Source organism: Lactuca serriola, chromosome 2 (genome assembly GCF_051521515.1).
Source record: "Lactuca serriola cultivar US96UC23 chromosome 2, Lser_US96UC23_V15, whole genome shotgun sequence".
NCBI lineage: Eukaryota > Viridiplantae > Streptophyta > Magnoliopsida > Asterales > Asteraceae > Lactuca > Lactuca serriola.
In genome coordinates, this window is record NC_136409.1 from 148,059,634 (window position 1) to 148,079,751 (window position 20,118).

The 20,118-nt window shown below is 35.6% G+C and overlaps 1 protein-coding gene across 2 annotated transcripts in view; it reads left to right on the plus strand.

Annotated features, from left to right (window-relative positions):
- Window positions 1–20,118, plus strand: part of LOC145086955 (wall-associated receptor kinase-like 1) — a 261,585-nt gene that overhangs the window by 185,486 nt on the left and 55,981 nt on the right. The gene's annotated exons all lie outside the window — the stretch shown is intronic.

Sequence of the window (20,118 nt, forward strand, 5' to 3'; positions counted from 1 at the left end):
CTAAGAGATATTAAAAATTTTCTAATGTATAGGTTTTCAGATACGAATCAAGTACCTGAAATTGAATACTTATTTTCCTCATAATAAGAAACATAATAGTTTTTTATTGTTTTAATATTAACAGAAAAATTGCCAAGAATAACGAATTTTTTTACCACAAATCGTAGTTAAATTATTGCATTACCAACGACTTGTTATAAGATTTTGTGGCCCCCCAAATCGCATTACCAAGGACTTGCTATAAAATATAGCAAGCTACCGTATAATTTGGCAATAATTACTTCGTTGATGAATTTGTTTGTCATGAAAAACACAAATATAAACAACAATTCCCTTATATGAAAATTTTGTTTCACATTGAAAAAATACAAATACATGATTGATTGACGGTACTTTACAAAAAAAAATAATAATAATAATAATAACAAAAATAAAAATAAAAAAATAAACAAACAAATACGGAAAACTCTCAACCTAATGATTGCTAACAGATAGGAAACTTAATTACTATCAGGAAATGCTAGAAAGGTTATTGATACAAGTAGGGTTGTAAACGAACCAAGCGAACACGAACAAGGTCTTGTTCATATTCGTTGTCTAAGTTAGCCGAACAACAAACGAACACGAACGGATAAACGAATGAGATTTTCTTGTTCATGTTCGTTCGTTTAACAAATTACTTTGTTCATGTTCGTTCATTTATGTTCGTGAACATACTAAACGAACATAAACGAACAAAGATAAAAAAAAAAAAAAAAAAAAAAACAATTGAACATATATGAACATAAACGAACATATAATATAACAATATAATAAAAAATAATTGAATATAGATGAATATAAATAAATTTAAACGAACGAACATAAACGAACATCATAAACGAACGTTTACGAACATAAATGAACGAACGAGACAATTGTTCATGTTCGTTCATTTAACTAAACGAACGATAATTTTTGTTCATGTTCGTTCATTTATTAAATAAACGAACATAAACGAACTTTCTGCCGAACAGTTCACGAACAGTTCGCCAAACGTTCAGTTCGTTTACAGCCCTAGATACAAGAGATGTAGAAAACTTAATTACCATTGTTTCCTTTTTATCCAGGATGCATGAATTTAGGCGGGAGATAAATTGTTTCCTTTTTAGCACTATATCACTTTTTATTTTTGAAAGTCATGTAATTTTTTTTCTCTCATCTTGCTAATATCTTACTCTTACTATTTCATACGGAGGTATAGCACTTTTAGCATGCTTTTTTTTTTTTCAAGTTTAAATAAATTATATTTTTTTAAATACATAAACATTTAATATTACATAAATCGGAAAATGTCACTGTAGCCCCACAAACTTTCACATATTGGTTTAAAAGGTCCCTATTGTTATTTTTTGGCTTTATAAGCGCATGAATTCTCTTTTTACCTGCTAATTAGGGATTTTTCCCCAATTCAACCGGTTTCCTTGCCTAGTCATCACCCAACTCAGTTACCGAGTCAACTTACCCAACTCAGATGCCACATCACCGACTCACTAACGATTTGCCTTGCTTGTGTCATAAGGGTTTAGTGGTCACCTAATTCATTACCCTTCTTGTATGAATTCAATTCCTGTAGTAAAAACCTCGTTTATAAAGTGCCTTCCATAAGGATATCATGTTAGTTCACATCGATTTCCATTTGAGCCTTCACAATCTGATACCTGTGACATAGTTAAAGGAAGCTTCAATTACACTCCATTTTTTTACTTCCGAAAGAAATAGAGTGAGCACATTGAATGATTGAGGTCCGATTATGATTCTTCATTGTTCTTAATCTTTTGCTACCAGCGACTAGGAGTATGAAGCTATTTGATTACAGAAAATTGCTAATTTGTAACAGTTGATACCTGCTACAGAGATGTAAGCAAATCCCTTTTGCATAGGAGTTAGAGAGATTGGAACAAAACCTGGACCGCCACCAGAATCAAAAGCAAGTTGAGCAATCTTCAACACAGGTGTCGGTGGTGACCAGATAAGCTCATTCTGATAACTTTCAGCGTCAGGACGGGGTTTAGAATTCAGCACGCACCGCAGAAATCGAATTCCTGATTCGGTTAGGGATTGACTCAGCCGATTTATTAAATTGAAACGGTAATCAGGTGGAGTGTTGGTAGTAGGATTAAAAGGAACAATGAAATTGAAGCAGGATTGAAGTTCAACAACAACTTGGGGGTCGATGGATGCAGCCTGTTGAGGTGTGCCAAGGAGTGTGAGTATGTCTCCAGTGGTGGCAGTGGTCGTTGTTTCTTGGAGTTGACTTTCGGAATGGAGATGGAATGATAACAGTGGTTGGGGGTTGGGGAGAGTAAGACGAAGAAGAAGCAGTGATAAAGAAAGAAAGAGATGATGAATGCTATTTTGAGGGGAAGTGTTGATAATGGCGATGGATTCCACATGGTCGTTCTCCCTCAAATTCGTGCTCTCCTATTTGTCTCATTTAACGATACATTACGTGGCATCTGATTTGGCAAATGAGTTGGCTTTTTGAATGATGTGTACAAGATAACTGGCTGATTGGAAAAGGGGTGACCGGGTGACCCCTTCACTTTCTAGAAAATGGCCTTAAAAGCGGGTAAAAAGAGAATGCATGCCCTTATAAAGCCAAAAAGTAACAATAGGGACCTTTTAAACCAAAATGTGAAAGTTCGTAGGGTTACAATGACATTTTCCCTACATAAATTATACTACTTTTGAGACAAACACTTAATATTAAATAAAAAACTTACAATAATCTAAAACATGAAATACGATTAAAAAAATTAAAATGACTTATTTTTTAAAAAGAGAAAATAACACAAATGCCTTATGAACTTTCTAGGGTTTACATGTTGAGTCTCTAAAGTTTTTGTCGGACTTTATGGGACCTTAAACTAGAATATGACCTACTCTTTTAATCCCTGTCAACCTATAATAGCCGGTGCATTGACCTTTTAGACCAAAGTAACTTACATTGTGCCCTATAAAGGTAAAAAAATAAGTTTCAGGATCAAGTTGTACAAAAAAAAACTCTTTTTTTCTTCTAAATCCGATTCACATTCAATTCGTATTGATCCCCAAACTAAATTTTTTTGGCTTTATAGGGGCATAATGTAAGTTTTTTTGGTCCAAAAGGTCACTAAACCGGCTATTACAGGTTGACAATGACTAAAAGAGCAGGTCATATCCTAATTTAGGGACCCATAAAGCCCAACAAAAACTTTAGGGACTCAACGGGTAAACCCTAAAATGTTCTTAGGGCATTTGTGTTATTTTCCCTTTTAAAAACATACACAAAACCTAAAAACTTGATTTAAAACCTAAAACATGATTTACTACTTAAAACATAAAGTAAAACTACATCTAACACATGAAAATACTACGACATATCCTTGTGATATTGTTTAGCAATTTCATTCTTTGTATTGTTGAAAATCCGACGATCCTCCTCGGACAAACTTGTTAAGTTTCTTAAGAAAAGATTTAGCATACGGTTCCATTCTTTTTCCATTCCTAATTCCAAAAATTTATCAAGCTTATTGTCCAACCATTAGATGTCAGTCCTTATCACACCTCCACTTCATTCTATGAACTTTGTACTCCTTTCAATATTTTTTTTGCTCTATCTCGTCCAATAAGATGAGTTTGAGCTGATAGGTTTTATACAAACAATCCTATGTGTGCATGCAACCCTAGAGTTGGATCTATGTTTTCATTATTAGTTATAAAACTTTATGAACACTAAAAGAAACCTAGCATGCTACTACAATTATCGAAATCCACATAAAAGAATGTAATACATACCTTTTGTTGTTATATAGCAATAACAACTAGTTCCTTAAATTTCCTTAGCTGTTGAAAGCAAGTACCACAAGTGTAGTACCTCTAATGGCTCACAAACACACTAGGTGAAAGGATGAATATTGGAGAGAGGAGAGAAGGGTATCTTGCCCTAGATTTCGTCCCTTTTAGGGTTTCCCAAGGCTTGGACGAAATCTTAGTGCCTTAGGGTGCTATTTATACTTAAGGCTAACTAGGGTTTCAAGGTGTAAACCCTAATCCCTTAGCTTAGGGCCTAAGCAAGTCGATGGACTCCTTTCCTTAAGACCTTGGACGAAAACTCCTAGATCCTTCTAGGATTTTCGTTCAAGCCTTAATAAAGGTGATCCAATGGCCCAAAGCCTCAACTATTGAATAATTACAAAATATCCCCTGCACTTTCAGTCAGTTCCTTTAATCGCAAAATTAATTCCTAATTAATTTCTGATTAAATACTAACTAATAATATGATTCCAAATTAATATATAATTCATATAATATATTAACAAATCATATCTATACCCCAATTTCTTATTCTTAACAATAAACGAACCTCTCTCCTCAACAATCATCATGTCTAGTCACCAGTGTGAAGGCAACCCAAAAGGACCATGCACAATCGGGTCAAGTACATACCAAAATAGTTATGGACTTAGACACTAATCCAATAGTATCCCACTTGGATAAGTCTAATAACTATGATGCGTATGACTTCAGATCCTGATCTTCAATCGTAGCTTTCAAAAGCCACTGTCAACTCTGATCTTATCAGAAGTGTGTCCTTTAGATAAGAGATCATATATTCCTCCATTCTAGATATCGTATAGACTTGAGACATGGATTTTGATCATTATCTCAGTCTATGTTCTGTTTCCCGATTTCATATTTATGACGACTGACAACAGACTACAATTTGAACACATCAAATTAGTCTCGGCTTGGCCAAGCGCTTAGGTGCCATAACTAAATCATCGAGGGGCCCACAGATATCGCTTTCATCCTACTTTGGATAAAATGAATGGATAAACTTTGATTCAATGCTTGCTTGCACTCACTTACCAAATCACACACAACAATATGTTTTATGACACCAAGTTACTAGTGCGTTTACATATTATCAATGTGTAACTAATTCGCATGATACAACTCACACATCTCGGTTTCAAGAATATAAGATATTATCGTCTCACCAATCACTCGTGATAAAATCCATGAATTGATCCAAGTGAGCGTGGGTTTAATCCAATGCTCAAATCATATTCATAAGCACTCATGAATGTTGCAGCAAACATTTGCTTATGTCTAATACACTTTAGAGAATCTACACACCAATTCACGACAGTCTTCATTCATACCTACTTCCAACATATGAACGATTGTGGTCCGTTTGAATAATTCGATTATATTGAGATAATTAATTATTCAGGAAGTCAAAACATGCAAAGTGAAACACAAGAATAATACTAATCATATATGGTCCCAAACCCTTAAGTATAAATAAAACACCTTTTATTTATCACCATATCGATTACTCATTATTTGTTGTTTCAGTTAATCAACTTCTTACTTGAATTATAATAACAATTATCCCATGCTCTTAGCATGCACACAATGTTTACCTACGGTCCTTACTTTGTGAAATAGATCAAATGAACACATTTCCAATCATACTCATTTCACAACTCCCAATCCTTATCACAAGTGTAAGAATATCAAATTCTTGCCACTTATAGAATATGCTAGATTCTAACATTTTATGCAATGATCCTTTCGTAAAGTCATAGCTCAAACTCATCAAGACTTGGCCAATCTCTATCAGAAACAATTCTATAGATATGATGTCTCTCACTCAAAGTACATTCCTTTGAACATCCTTCTTGCATAAAAGTTTCTAATCTAGACATAGATTCTCAATATTTAGCTCCCAATAAGGAAACATTTCCATATTTGCCATACGACAACTCATTCTTAATAGAATCTTATCTATTCATAATAATGTCGATATGGTCCATCCAATACCATACTTCCAACTACTCACAAGCGACCAATCCTCAGCGAGCTTTGGATCGTCCTATGATAGTTGTTTAATTATCTTAGTCAAAACCGATTCTTGTCCTTTTTCCCTCTTAATGCACTAGAAATTTGGAAAATTTTAGAATGGTCAAATATTAAAGCATTTGCAATTGATCCTATACCCGAAGCGTATGGGACACGATGAATAATGTCTTACATAAAGATACGATACTTTATCAATCTTCTGCCATAATATTTAATGTGTCACGTTCTCACAATTCGAAGTATGAAGAGGGATGCCATAATCATAATCGAAATTTTTTGACAATGCACTATGTATCCTTGACTAAATTTATTAACATTCCACAACCTAAGCCTTTAGATTTGAAATGAATCATAATATTTTCTCCCTTAATTATAGCAAAACAACTTTTCAACCCTTACGACTTTGCAAAGTATAACTCTTGTTTTCTATAATTAATATTGCTAACTTGCAATACTTGCCTTAATAATCATACAAGCACAATATCTATGCTCCCACTATCATGATGATTATTATCATATAAGCATAACACTTATGCTCCCACTAGCTTTGACATGTATTCAGAAAGCAGCTTAACTTCCAGAAAAACAATACTTATTGAATTTCTTAAGTTCATATTTCAAATACCTAATGCTTTGATAATCCTTTATCTAAGCTTCTTAATCTTATACACCTTTGCCATAGATAGCTCATATGTGTGTCTGAACTATTCAGACAAATTGCCAAATCTCACAATTCGAATCATGGAAAGGGATACCATAACCATAATCGAATTTAAGAATGCAATTTTCACAATCACTATCTTCTTAAAATCTCTCTTAGTGAAAGCATTTCCTCACAGTCATTTTCATGAAGGAGGGAATCTTATCACACTTAGATTTGAATGGTGTATGTGTTCCTATCCATGCGAATTTGTCGAAACCAAAGTTTGCGACAAATCCAAACTCATATGGACCGAACTCTTAATCTTGATTTCTTGCCTTATGGTAACACGAGTGCCCAACATGTCTTCCAAGCAGTTAAGCAGCTCACCCTTTCCTATCAATGTAGTTTCCATTGATCAAGGTGCTTGCCTTTTATGCGTTCAAATGAGAACTCATAGAACTCACATACATAATTAACTCAATTGGAATGGCACAGAAACAAAATAATGTCAACACGATAGGTTGTAAACCTCAACTCGTGTGCTAGTGATGATCGATAAGGTTTATTCTTGATTTGTTCTTGAAACCTTTCAAGACCATTAAGACTCCCACTGACTCCTTGACATATAAGATTCTTTTGTCAATAAACATTTCTCGACAAACAAATATTCAAGAGTTAGTGTAGCTTTTATCAAGACAAAACACTTCATAAAATTGGTCCTAGTTGGTCTTTGTCTTATCCAAGACATCACAACTTTCCACATTTGATGAATGTTATAAACCTTCTTAAGACTTGTCACTCAATGTCACAATCTTAACTCTAATACTTGTTTTGGAACGAAGTATGATTGACTTCTTGATTTTAACCATTTCTTCAATTCTTGATTCCTCTTCTCAGACGTACAATTGTACTAAGACTCACTTAGAGGATCAATTGAGATATGGTTCTTAATCATTAAGACTTATCATAAAACATAATAAAAGGTACTCTCCCTTCTTCTTAGAATAGATAAACTTTTATCTTTCTTCCTACTTGATTCTTCTTATTCGTTCTGCTATTGATTGAAACTCTTTCAATCAATTCAGAATTACACTTAATCTCATACCTATACTCATATTTACTCAAACTTAGTAAATCATGACGAATATCTTTGTTACTCTTGTGGTGGACTTGATCAACACACAACTTTGTGTACTTGATCTCATAGTCCTTCACTTGACATTTTGTCAACGAATTAGTCTAATTTCCAAATATGAAATTTCTCATTCATCATGCAACCAAGTTGCATGATTCCAAGTTTCTGTCCAATTGAAACTTGGGCGATGAGAAATTCTCCCTAACTGGTAAGTTCTTGAAATTTCCACAAATAACATAATCCATTATTGCTAATAACATCAATTTTTTCATACACGCCATTGCAAGGATAAATAAATAATATAAAATCAAATTTCATTTTATTGCGGAAAAATTTGTCCTTACAATGCAATTCAATTGAAAACTATGTTAATACATATTTCATAGCAATCTATTCTAACTCGAAGTAGTAGCTCAAAATTCTAATCTTCACGCAATGCGATCGAAATCCATTTCTTCACGATTAGATTCAGCTCACTTCTTCCCTTAAGCTTCCTTTCTTTTTCTTCGATCCTACAAAACATCAAAATGTAATCTTATCACATCATGTATTAAGAATCTAGAATAGGAACTTAAAAGAGTTAGTTAATGGATTTTACCTAAAGCAGGGCCATACGTTTCGACTCTCCCATCTCTTAGATCTCTTAGGTAAATAGGGCAGCTTCATCTCCAATGCCCCTGCTCTTGGCAATAAAAGCAAATTGACTCTTTTGGAACAGCACACGGAACTGCTTCAGACTTTGCCTTTCTCTTATGATCAAACTTTTCAATCATGGCATGCCTTTCGTTTCCATTGCCTATATCCACAGAGGTCTGGAAGGCAGATTCACCAATCAACTTTTCTTTTCCAGTGCGCCAAATCATTGCTGATTCAGCAACAATAAGCATATAGGTGAGATCGATGAGGCTCACGTCGTGGTTCATCATATAGTACGCTCTTACGAACTCACTATATGATTCAGTAAGCGACTGAAGAACCCAGTCAACAACCAGCTCCTCACAGACATCAGATCCCAAAATTCTTAACCTATCAATGTGTGACTTCATCTCTAGCACGTGTGCACACACTGACTTTCCTTCTTCATGTTTACTTGCCGAAAGGGCTTGAGTGAGATTGAACTTTTCAAGCCTTCTAACTTCTGGGTTAGGGAGAATAATTGGAGGAGGTGGGGGTAGTGAAGAATGATCTCTTCTTCCTCGATCATATCGCGGAATATCATCTTCATGTGGAAAGCTTGTTCCATGGGATTTGGGAAGACCATAGCTGTCATACTTTGACATCTACAAAACGGGAGAAAATTCAAGTTAAGTTGATTCGAATCCTTGATGTGACACCCAAATGAAACATCAAGGCTAGGATCCAACACAATACTCTACAACCTAGAAGAGGGATGCCGTAATCTAGTTGCAGAATATTTGAAAGTAGGTAAATGACGATTTACCAATTTCCACCATGAAAAACAAAAAAGAAATTTAAGTTTTAAATCTATTGAAAATTCCTAGTTCCCTTGAGATTCATTGAACTTTTCAATGGCATGTTTAAATCTCGATATACCCCTCGATTTGTGACTGGGATACCGAGGATCACAAAACAGGGTGTGAATAACCATGCAAACTTACATGGTGCCCCCAATGTTACAGTCACCTATTCGATGTGCCGGTTAACCACACACGCTCCACTGAACTATGACAAACATTGAGTCACCCTTTGCTACCTTTGCTTAGAACCATTTAGTGTGCCGGTTAACCACACACGCTCCACTAACGTCTTTGCAAGGGCACAAAGTGTAATTTCATGGAATTGCATCAATTCACTTTTGCCTAAAGTAACTAAGATTGGGAATTTTGTAAAAACTTTTAGTTACTTTATACTTCATTATACTTTTAATGGAAAGGGTTTGCCCTATCCTACCCATTCGGCTAACGACCCTCCACCAATCAAGGAAACGGTGGGTGAGAGTGGGCACCCATTAAACGGCCATTTTATAGACCATAACCTTATACCCTCCTTATAGATCGGCTTCGTGAATGAGGCCTACTAACGTTAATACTAGCATTTAAGTTATACATATACAATATTAGACTTTTAATGTTATACATAGTATAAGGGTGTATTTTACACTTTTAAAATACTAGGTGGTTTAATTTTATAAATTACACTTTTAATTTAATTAAATATAAACCATATCATTATGGATTTATTAACTCTCTTTTAATTATACACTTAATTAATTTAATAAAACCATAAGGGTGTAATTTGAACTTTTCAAAATTAGGGTTTTAGAAGTTAGACTTTTTCAAAATCAAACCTTTTAGTCAAACAATTTAAATTCCAAAACTTGAGGGCATGCTTTGAAACTTTTCAAAACATAAGCAAGAACATTCTAGATCAAATTACAAATAATAATAATTAACCAATTAATTAGTAGTTATCTAAATATAACCTAATTCAATTTCTTGCAAGACAATCTATCAAATAATTCAAATAAATCAAGTTTATCACATAAGGACATGAGTATCTAATTAATTTGATAATTATCTTTTACATTGATAAGGATATCTTTTAAATTAAACAATTAATTTAACATAATCCCTTAAATCCCCTAGAATTCGAAATTATGGGATGGGATATTCAAAATCTTTAATTACCAAATTTAACATTTAAAGGATAATTACAAGATATGGCAATATCCAAATCCCTAAAATTTAGGATCTAATTATGGGGAAAGAGGCAATTTCGAAATTCTAGGGTTAGACAACCCTAAAATCGAAATCTTGGGGCTAAAGAAAAAGGTTTAGGAAAACATACCAAAAAAATTTCGAAATCTAGGGTTTAGAAACCCTAATTTCGAAAATCAAGCCTCCATGGTTTATTAGCCATAAACCCTAATAAGTCAAGTTCATACATTTGAATAAAGTTAATTGAAAACAAAAACCAATGGCTCTGATACCATTGATGAGTTTTATACAAACAATCCTATGTGTGCATGCACCATAGAGTTGGATCTATGTTTTCACTATTAGTTATACAACTTTATGAACACTAAAAGAAACTTGGCATGCTACTACAATTATCGAAATCCACATAAAAGGATGTAATACATACCTTTTGTTGTTATATAGCAATAACAACTAGTTCCTTAAATTTCCTTAGCTGTTGAAAGCAAGTACCACAAGTGTGGTACCTCTAATGGCTCACAAACACACTAGGTGAATGGATGAATATTGGAGAGAGGAGAGAAGGGTATCTTGCCCTAGATTTCATCCCTTTTAGGGTTTCCCAAGGCTTGGACGAAATCTTAGTGCCTTAGGGTGCTATTTATACTTAAGGCTAACTAGGGTTTCAAGGTGTAAACCCTAATCCCTTAGCTTAGGGCCTAAGCAAGTCCATGGACTCCTTTCCTTAAGCCCTTGGACGAAAACTCCTAGATCCTTCTAGGATTTTTGTTCAAGCCTTAATAAAGGTGATCCAATGGCCCAAAGCCTCAACTATTGAATAATTACAAAATAGCCCCTCACTTTCAGGCAGTGCCTTTAATCGCAAAATTAATTCCTAATTAATTTCTGATTAAATACTAACTAATAATATGATTCCAATTTAATATATAATTCATATAATATATTAACAAATCATATCTATACCCCAATTTATTATTCTTAACAATAAACCAACCTCTCTCCTCAACAATCATATTGTCTAGTCAGCAGTGTGAAGGCAACCCAAAAGGACAATGCACAATCGGGTCAAGTACATACCAAAATAGTTATGGACTTAGACACTAATCCAAAAGGAGCTTCATATTGATCTTCGTTGTTGAGTTAAATCCTTTGATATGCGTATCAGAGGATTGACTGTGTGTTCACTTGATGTTTTGCTTCGTTTAGAGAAACTAACAAACCATCTTGTAAAATTCGGCCAACTCGGCTAAGTCCTCGAAATCAGACTCTTACTTAGACTCAGCCTCTTACTGAGGCGATTTTTTCCAACTCGGATAAATAACATGGAAATCGGTCAAAATCGGTAAGACTCAGACCAAACCGGTCATCTAGTGTGAGTACTTGGCCGACTTGGCGAAACTCAGCCAAATCGGTCAATGGTTCAAAATTGACTTAAAAAGAGAAAAAAATCAAGAATTTTAAGAGTAATATGTATAATACACTTAATGATTTTTTATTTAACAAACACATATGACTATTATGGCATATATATATCCTAAATTTCCAATAATTATTCACGAAGTGAAACCATTATGTGTATTTCAGTTTTTGTGTATTTACATATATCTAATTGTGTTTTATATTTCAACCAAATTATGATTTAGGCATATAGAATTTCCCTAAAAAAATTTATTTGAATTATTGAATTTGAGTACTCTCTGAATACTCCTGAGTACTCCCGAGTACTTGCTACTTAGTAGTCGGCCGAACAAGTACCAAATAACGAGTTCTCCAACCTTGCCCGTGAAATTATCACCACTTGATAGAACAAACCATTTTTGTTTGTCCTCAACAAAACGCCTCTTTTGCAAAATATTTTCCAACTTTCGCCTTATAAATTTCACGACATTTTGCTACGACATCCACCTCATTTCCATCGCTTTGCGTATTGCTAATAAAGTTCATGTCGATGTCGTTTAACTCCATTGCGTTTTTATTGGCAGTCCTCCATTTCGAGTAAAGTTGATTAGGATTGTCGTACTCTTTATTCATTCGAACACAAACATTTCCAAACTCTAAATTTAAAGGTTGTTGAATCTTGGCCGTCGCCCTTCACCAGATCCTCCGATACATCTAGCCATTCTTGAGCTAATGTCTTCTCTTCTTTATCCGCCCACCCTTGGCATTTTTTCCTTTTTCCTTCACTTTTTTACTTTTGGGTCGGCTTTGGACTCTTTAACCGACTCTTGAATGGGGTCTTCAATGTGTGCTTCATCAGAAAAAATTGTTGACTCATCGAATACTTGTGTGGCTGGGATTGGAAATATGATTGGGGTTGAGGTTGGGAAAGAATTGCATTTCTTTCTTTGAATCAAACAGATCAAGATCAAAATTTCGGCGAGGTATTGGTTGGGATTTGAAACTAGTTTGGGGTTGCTTTTGGTAAAATAGCATGAGTTGAGATTGTAATTGAAAATAGTACGGATTAAATGAATACATTTATGGAGCCTTAGTAGGATAATAGTGAATAAATGAGTTGATCAAATGAAGGTCGATAACATGTTGGTGATGGAACGTTTGGTGATTGAAGGTTTAGTGATGGAATGTTAGAAGATTTTTTTTTTGTTTCTTCTTGGGGTTTTATTTTGGCTAGGTAAAGACATCTTTGTTTGGTGAATTGAGATTATTTGTGAAAGAAAGAATTATATTTTGCATGTCTAAAATGTTGAGAGTGTAGTGTGAATTTATAATGTTAGTAAAATTTTTGAAATTTTAATGTTTTAAGGGTAAAAATTAGATGTTTGTTTTTAATAAAAGGAGAGATTTTTTTTTTGAATTTTGTCAAAAGGAAAAGTGGGATCTGGTCAAAGGTCAAATGACCAATCAAAACAAAGATCATTGGCTCTCTCTCTCTCTCTCTCTCTCCCCCTCTCTCACTTACTCTCTCACTCACTCACTCACACTTACACACACACACACACACACACACACACTCTCTCTCTCTCTCTCTCTCACACACACACACACACACTCTCTCTCTCTCCCTTCCTACCTCCCTTCATCTCTCTCTCTCTCTCTCTCTCTTTATCTCCCTCCCTCCTTTCCCCCTCACTCCCCCCTCCCCCGCCTCTCTCTCTCTCTCTCTGTCCTTCTTTGAGTCGGTAACACCCTCTCCCTAGTGAGTCTGTTTGTCACACCCTAAACCAAGGATGGCGGAAACGTCCGGGGGTGGAGGACTTGATGTATAATATCATAACAAAGAGTATAATAGTGATCAAAGAAAATACAACTGATATGAGCATATCTAGTTATAAAATTGTTGGGTCAAAATACGGTTTATACTTTGCTTTTCTGGGCAATTATATTTTTGTGTAATATTTTATGAATTTATGGTCTAGTTTACGGCTGAGTTTACGGTCGTAAACACCTTACGGCCGTAAACTCATTTACGGCCCATTTGTTTCCGGCCCATATTCCAAGTATAAATAGAGATGTTAGGGTGAGGAGTAGAGATGGATGAACCCTAGAGAGTTTACGGCCAGAGAGACAGAAGAACTATTATGTGTTAGTGTGTGTGTGTGAATCTCTTATATCCGGATCATCATTCTATTCATTAATTTATTGGAGATTCATCATCTACTTCATCTCCTTCTCTTCTATTTGATATGACATCATCCGTTTGATTGGGATTCCGCACCATCAAACGGATCTGACTGATACACGGGCAAATTAGGACTTACAATTGGTATCAGAGCCAAGTTGTATCAGTAACTTTTGTCAGATTTGGGGCATTATTTGATCTTATTTTCGAAATATTCTTGCGTTTTTGGATAGATCTCTGAAAAATAAGGGGGGTTTGTTCTTTGTGTTTTTCATAAAAACGGGTTTTTGATCGAGTTTTGGAGCAAAAAAGGGCGAAAAACGGTGTTTTTAGTCGTAACCAGCGAGGGGGTGGCGGCCGGCGACTAGGGTTTCGGAGTTCACGGCCCGAGGTTCACGGTCCGGAGTTTGCGGCCCGAGGTTCACGGTCCAAGCTTGCGGCCCGAGGTTCACGGTCCGAGCTTGCGGCCTCGGATTTTGCGGTACAGCAGTCTCGGTCTTCGCCTCGCACCTCGGTCCTTGTCATCGCTTCGCAGCGACCTCGCAGCAGTAGCAACCCTTCGCATATAAAAACATAGGAACCGAAGGTGGAGGTGCCGGGGATCGAACTCGGATCTCCTCCCTACTAGTCCACGCGTTTAACCAAGTCTTCTACGTTGCATCTTGGTTTATCCCTTCCGAATTTAATTCATAAAGCTTCTTTCTCGGTTCTAATTTTGCATTTTTGACACTTTTAACCCAAAATTCACTTTTTTTTAGTTTTAAATTCTATTTTCATCCAAAATAAAAAAAATAATAATAATAAAAATTGTTTTTAATTTTTCTTTTATTTTTGACTTTTTATTTCAAATTTTGATTTTCACTTTCAGGTTTGACCTTTGATTTTAAGCTTTGACTTTTTCGTTTAACTTTTAAAATTTCAAATTTAACTTTTCGGTTTGACTTTTAAGTTTGACTTTTGACTTTAATTTTTTAGAATTTGACTTTTAAGGTTGACATTAAAAAAAAAGGCATTTTAAAGTTGACGTTTAATTTTTATCTTAGCTTCTAGTTGTGCTTTTTAATTGATTTTAAGGTCTACGAGGGAGTTGAAAACATGAAAGAGAGTCGTCAGGATATCTTAGGACAAAATTTCAACATGTTCGATTATATCCCTGGAGAAACCCTGGAAGCTCAGTTGCTGCGATTTACCACACTTACTACTGAGATGAATATAGCTGAGATCTTCTTGTCTAAATCTGAGATAAAGAAAAGGCTATTGAATTCACTTCCAGAATCATGGGATATGAATGTAGTTGTCATCAAGAAGACAAAAGATCTCAATCGTCTTAGTATTGCTGAAGTAATTGAAGAGCTTGACGCTTTAAAGAGTTCTGTAAACCTTCCGGTCAATGAAGTGTCATGTTCTCATTCATGTGAAGTTTCATGTTCTCAATCATGTGAAGATACGATTAAATTTCTTCGGGAACAAATTGATGTATTTAAAAGAGAAGTTGAGGACCTGAGATATGAAGGATATCAACTCAGGAAAGGACAGAAACCCCTGAAGGTTGAATTAGAAGCTAAATCCAAGGACTTTAGGAAGCTTCAGGAAGAGTATAGCAGCAAGTGTGAAAATTATGATTATGTTAAGAGACAACTTGCTGATGTAACTGAAGAACTTGACGCTTTAAAAATTAAGTGTGGAAAAACTGATGTCAGTTTCAAAAATTATACTGCGTCAAGTCAGACAGTCGAGTCCTTATATGAAACCCAGTTAAAATTCAAAGAAAATCAAAGCAAGGGTCTAGGGTATGATAGTGTTCTTCCTCCTTTCAATCATAACTACACATCCATCCCCATGACAAAGAAAGAAATTGACAGGGAGCCACATCTTCGATATGGCAAACGAGCTGGATTTGTGTCAGGAGGAGTTATTAATGTTGAAAATACTGATGCTTCTGTTACATGTGCAGGTAAAGCAGCAGAGGATCAGAACAAGGAGAGTTCTTCTGAACAAACAAACGACCCCTTGAACTCTAAATCTGTTTCTTCTAATCAACCTGCCGTTGGTAAATACAGGCCACCAATTCCAACGCAATAGAGTTCTTGTGGCAAGTGTGCATGTGGGAACAACAAGAGACAAGGCAAGGATATGCCACCAGGGGCAGGAATAAACAACTTCACAGTGAAGAAAAAGACTTGTTTTCATTGTGGAACACCTGGACACATTGCCCGAAATTGTCCAAATCGTGCATACGTTCCTTACTATGCGCAAGGCTGGCAGAACACGCCAAGAGGGAGATACTCCAAAAGAAACCCCTCAAGGTCACGTTCAGACATTGACGACTGGAATGCCAAGAAGGCCAAGAATGTAACTCCCAAGGCCAAGAATCAAACCTCAAAGGACAAGAATCAAAATCCCAAGGGCAAGAAGGGAATGTTGGTACAGAAGTCCAATCCAAGAGATGCCCCAACAAAACCAAGACCGGTTAGGTCAAAGTCATCTGGGCAATCGACTTCAAGTTCCAAATCAAGTGCCGATGCACCCATTGGATCGAACAAGAGATGGGTTAAACCCGAATATAGATGGGTACCAAAGGTGAAAACTCCAAAATCTCCTAATGCTTCTAACGTTTCTACATCTTCTGTTTGTGATAAGCAGGATATGTCATGGGAGAGAGTATCGTGCATTGATGACAAAGGTCGACCTAGTTTCAAAATGGACTAGGTTCCAAAGACCAACTGATCCCGCTCTGTGTCGGAGCAGCTATGGAGGCATATCATCAGACTTCGGTTTGTTGGTAATGGCTGTTCCTGGCACATGATAGGAGGCATCTCTCAACTATACAACACTCAAAACGTTGGTTGGGAGAATGTGTCCTTTGCGGGAAGGGAAGAAAAGAAGTGATCACTCACGGGGTTAGTGCTTAATGACATGAAGAATTTTCGGATCTGTTCTGAGATTACGCGTTCTATTCCCAGACCTTCTAGATGCAGATTCAATTGGTGAATTACGGTTTGCGTTTTCTTCTCCATACTCCTGTGTTTTTCTTAAGCTGATTCGCTTTAAAGACTAATTTTTGTTTTAGGATAGTTTAAATTTACGCATTTACTTTCATTTCTCTCCTATGCACAAATTTAGGGGGAGAAATAAAAACAAAACAAAAATTAAAAAAAATCCAAAAACATTAGAAATCAGAAAATAAAAAAATATGGTGTTAATGGAATGTGATTGCAAGAGATGTTTTAGGAAGTGATATTATCAAGTGATAACAGGCAACCTGAGTCTACGTGACGTACCCAAAGTTGAAGGGTCTATGTTCTGACTTGATGCGTCGGTAGGCACGAAAAATTTTAAAATGGACTTGACTAGGGAGAGTTGAACTTAGGAAGTTTATAGACTTGACAAATTCTGACCTAGTTAGATATGTTTAGCCTGACAATACGACGCTCGGATAGGTTGAGCAGGGAGATATATATGAGAATCTACTCATCATATTAATTGAACCCGTACTTGGAACCGTGGTTTAACTTTTCCTCGATGTGCGGATTCTGTCCTTAATTCCGGTTGGATGGGGTGACTGGTAAATTCCGATAAATTAGGTCTGTAGAATATCATTTTCTTTCTTTCCGTCTGTTAGTCATATGTTGTCTCCTTTGCGTGACTTCCAATCCGACCTGGTACACAACATATGCAACTCTATTTCTCTGCAGGCTATATATATATATATATATATATATATGTATATATATATATATATATATATATATATATATATATATATATATATATATATATATATGTGAAATACTTCTTATCTGTTAGCCATATGTTGTCTCCTTTGCGCGACTTCTAATCCGACCTGGTACACAGCATATGCAACCTTCTTCTTCTCAACCCCTCTGAAGTAGTTAGCAATAGAATTCTGAATCTCTTCTCTCTCTGAATGGTTGTCTGCTCACCCGGTGTAAGGAGTACTTTGGAAGTTCTTGATGGTTGGGGCATATCAGGAAGTGGGAAACATGTTCCAGTACAATTAAAATTGAACACTCAAAGATTGTCTATAGATCTCGCTGCTCAATTTAGGTGGACAACAATATCCCTGGTCGTCGTCAGATGAATGGACCTTAAGATATAGTATCTAAGAAATTAGGATCAGGTATAAATTTTAGGTTTTTAAGTTCACCTTGTCTTGTAACAAATAGTATATCCTAAATCTGTCACAAATTTTTCGTGTTTAAGTGGACCACAATACCGACGATCGACCAGACAAAGATGTGAATATGGAAGGTACCGACAAGTGGATAAAGGTTGTCTAAAAACTTTGATCCCAAATCACTCTTAAAGTTAGATATCTTTTTTATTTTTGTTAAATTTGTCATAGTTTCTTCTAATTTAAATATTAGGGGTGAATTAAAAATTAAAAATAATGAAAATAAAAAAATAATAAAAAAAAAATTCAAAAATCAAAGAAAAATTAAAAATCCATAAAATTTTGTTATTTCTGTTTTATTTCTTGTTCAGAAAAATCAAAAATCCAAAAATATTTTTTTTCTGTTTTAATTTGTGTGATAAGTTTTCTTTTAGTTTTGTTTTTGTCTTGAATAGTGATTTCAGGTATAGATAAGACTCATGGAGTTTGTGTTGAAGATTTCTGAGCCAAAGCCTCGTCCGTGAGCATCTAAGAATTCGCATTCGAAGGAGCAAGAAATGAAGATTATTCTTTCAACATTCAATCCTTCAACCCCAGAAGCAAGGTGAAGCAGAAATTGAAGATTATGTGACGGATTGCATTGAAGCCTTCTCAATCAGTCTGCTGCTATCGTTGTACCTGCTGAAGTGATCCAGAAGATTTAGTTCTCTCTGATGTTCTCTCTGAAGATTGTCAACCTGAAAGCGCTATCTTTCAAGAATCAGTACATCAAGCCTCCTCACCCAATGTGCGTTCAATGTCAAATCTTGAAGAAAAAACTCAACTGCTCAAGATGAAGTCAATTATTGAAGATTCATATGTTCATCCTGATGTTGTGAAGAAATCGAAGGTTAAAGCTAAAGCCAAGCTCCCATTGAAGATTGACAAGAAGAGCCAACTACTTTTTAGGGGGAGTTTGTTGGGTCATTAAGAAAAGAAAGCTATAAACCAAGGGGGAGATTGTTGGGTCAAAATACGGTTTATACTTTGCTTTTCTGGGCAATTATATTTTTGTGTAATATTTTATGAATTTATGGTCTAGTTTACGGCTGAGTTTACGGCCCTAAACACCTTACGGCCGTAAACTCATTTACGGCCCATTTGTTTCCGGCCCATATTCCAAGTATAAATAGAGATGTTAGGGTGAGGAGTAGAGATGGATGAACCCTAGAGAGTTTACGGCTAGAGAGACAGAAGAACTATTATGTGTTAGTGTGTGTGTGAATCTCTTGTATCCGGATCATCATTTTATTCATTAATTTATTGGAGATTCATCATCTACTTCATCTCCTTCTCTTCTATTTGATATGACATCATCCGTTTGATTGAGATTCCGCACCATCAAACGGATCTGACTGATACACGCGCAAATTAGGGACATACAAAAATTCATGCATTATCTTAATACTTTATGTTAATTTTATCTCAAATAATGAAACAAAGGTGCTCAATTAGCTTAAATATTTCACTTTCAGTAACAAATACATGCTTGACCCCTCGTTAGTGTTTTGACGATATCTCATGAACCGTAAGTCCGATTAACGAGATTCAAAATGTTCTGAAAACTAGACACAATTTCGGACGACTTTCATGTTTAGAGAAAATGCTGATTCCAAACGTACTCTGCGAGTAGGCCATCAACTCGCCGAGTTGGTCAGAAGTATCGCGATTCTGGACGCGCTGACTTGTCGTACACGGGTTTTAAGTGATGGACTCGCCGAGTAGCCTCTTTTTTGTTAAAATCTATATAAAGGGACTTTCAGATCGATACCCTAATAGATAGGTGAACCCTTGGAGGCCAATTGTCGACTAAAGGTGCTGCTGGAGCGTGGGAAGCAAGGGAATCAACCCTACATTCAATTTTAAGGAGAATCAAGGCAAAATCAATTTTACTCTTTACCTAATCTCTTGTTTGAACTATGTTTTTACCAATTGATTTCGTTTTTGAGCTTGTTTCTACTGTAATCATGAGCTAAAACTCATAACTTCTGTTTAGGTAGATGAATTTGTGAACAT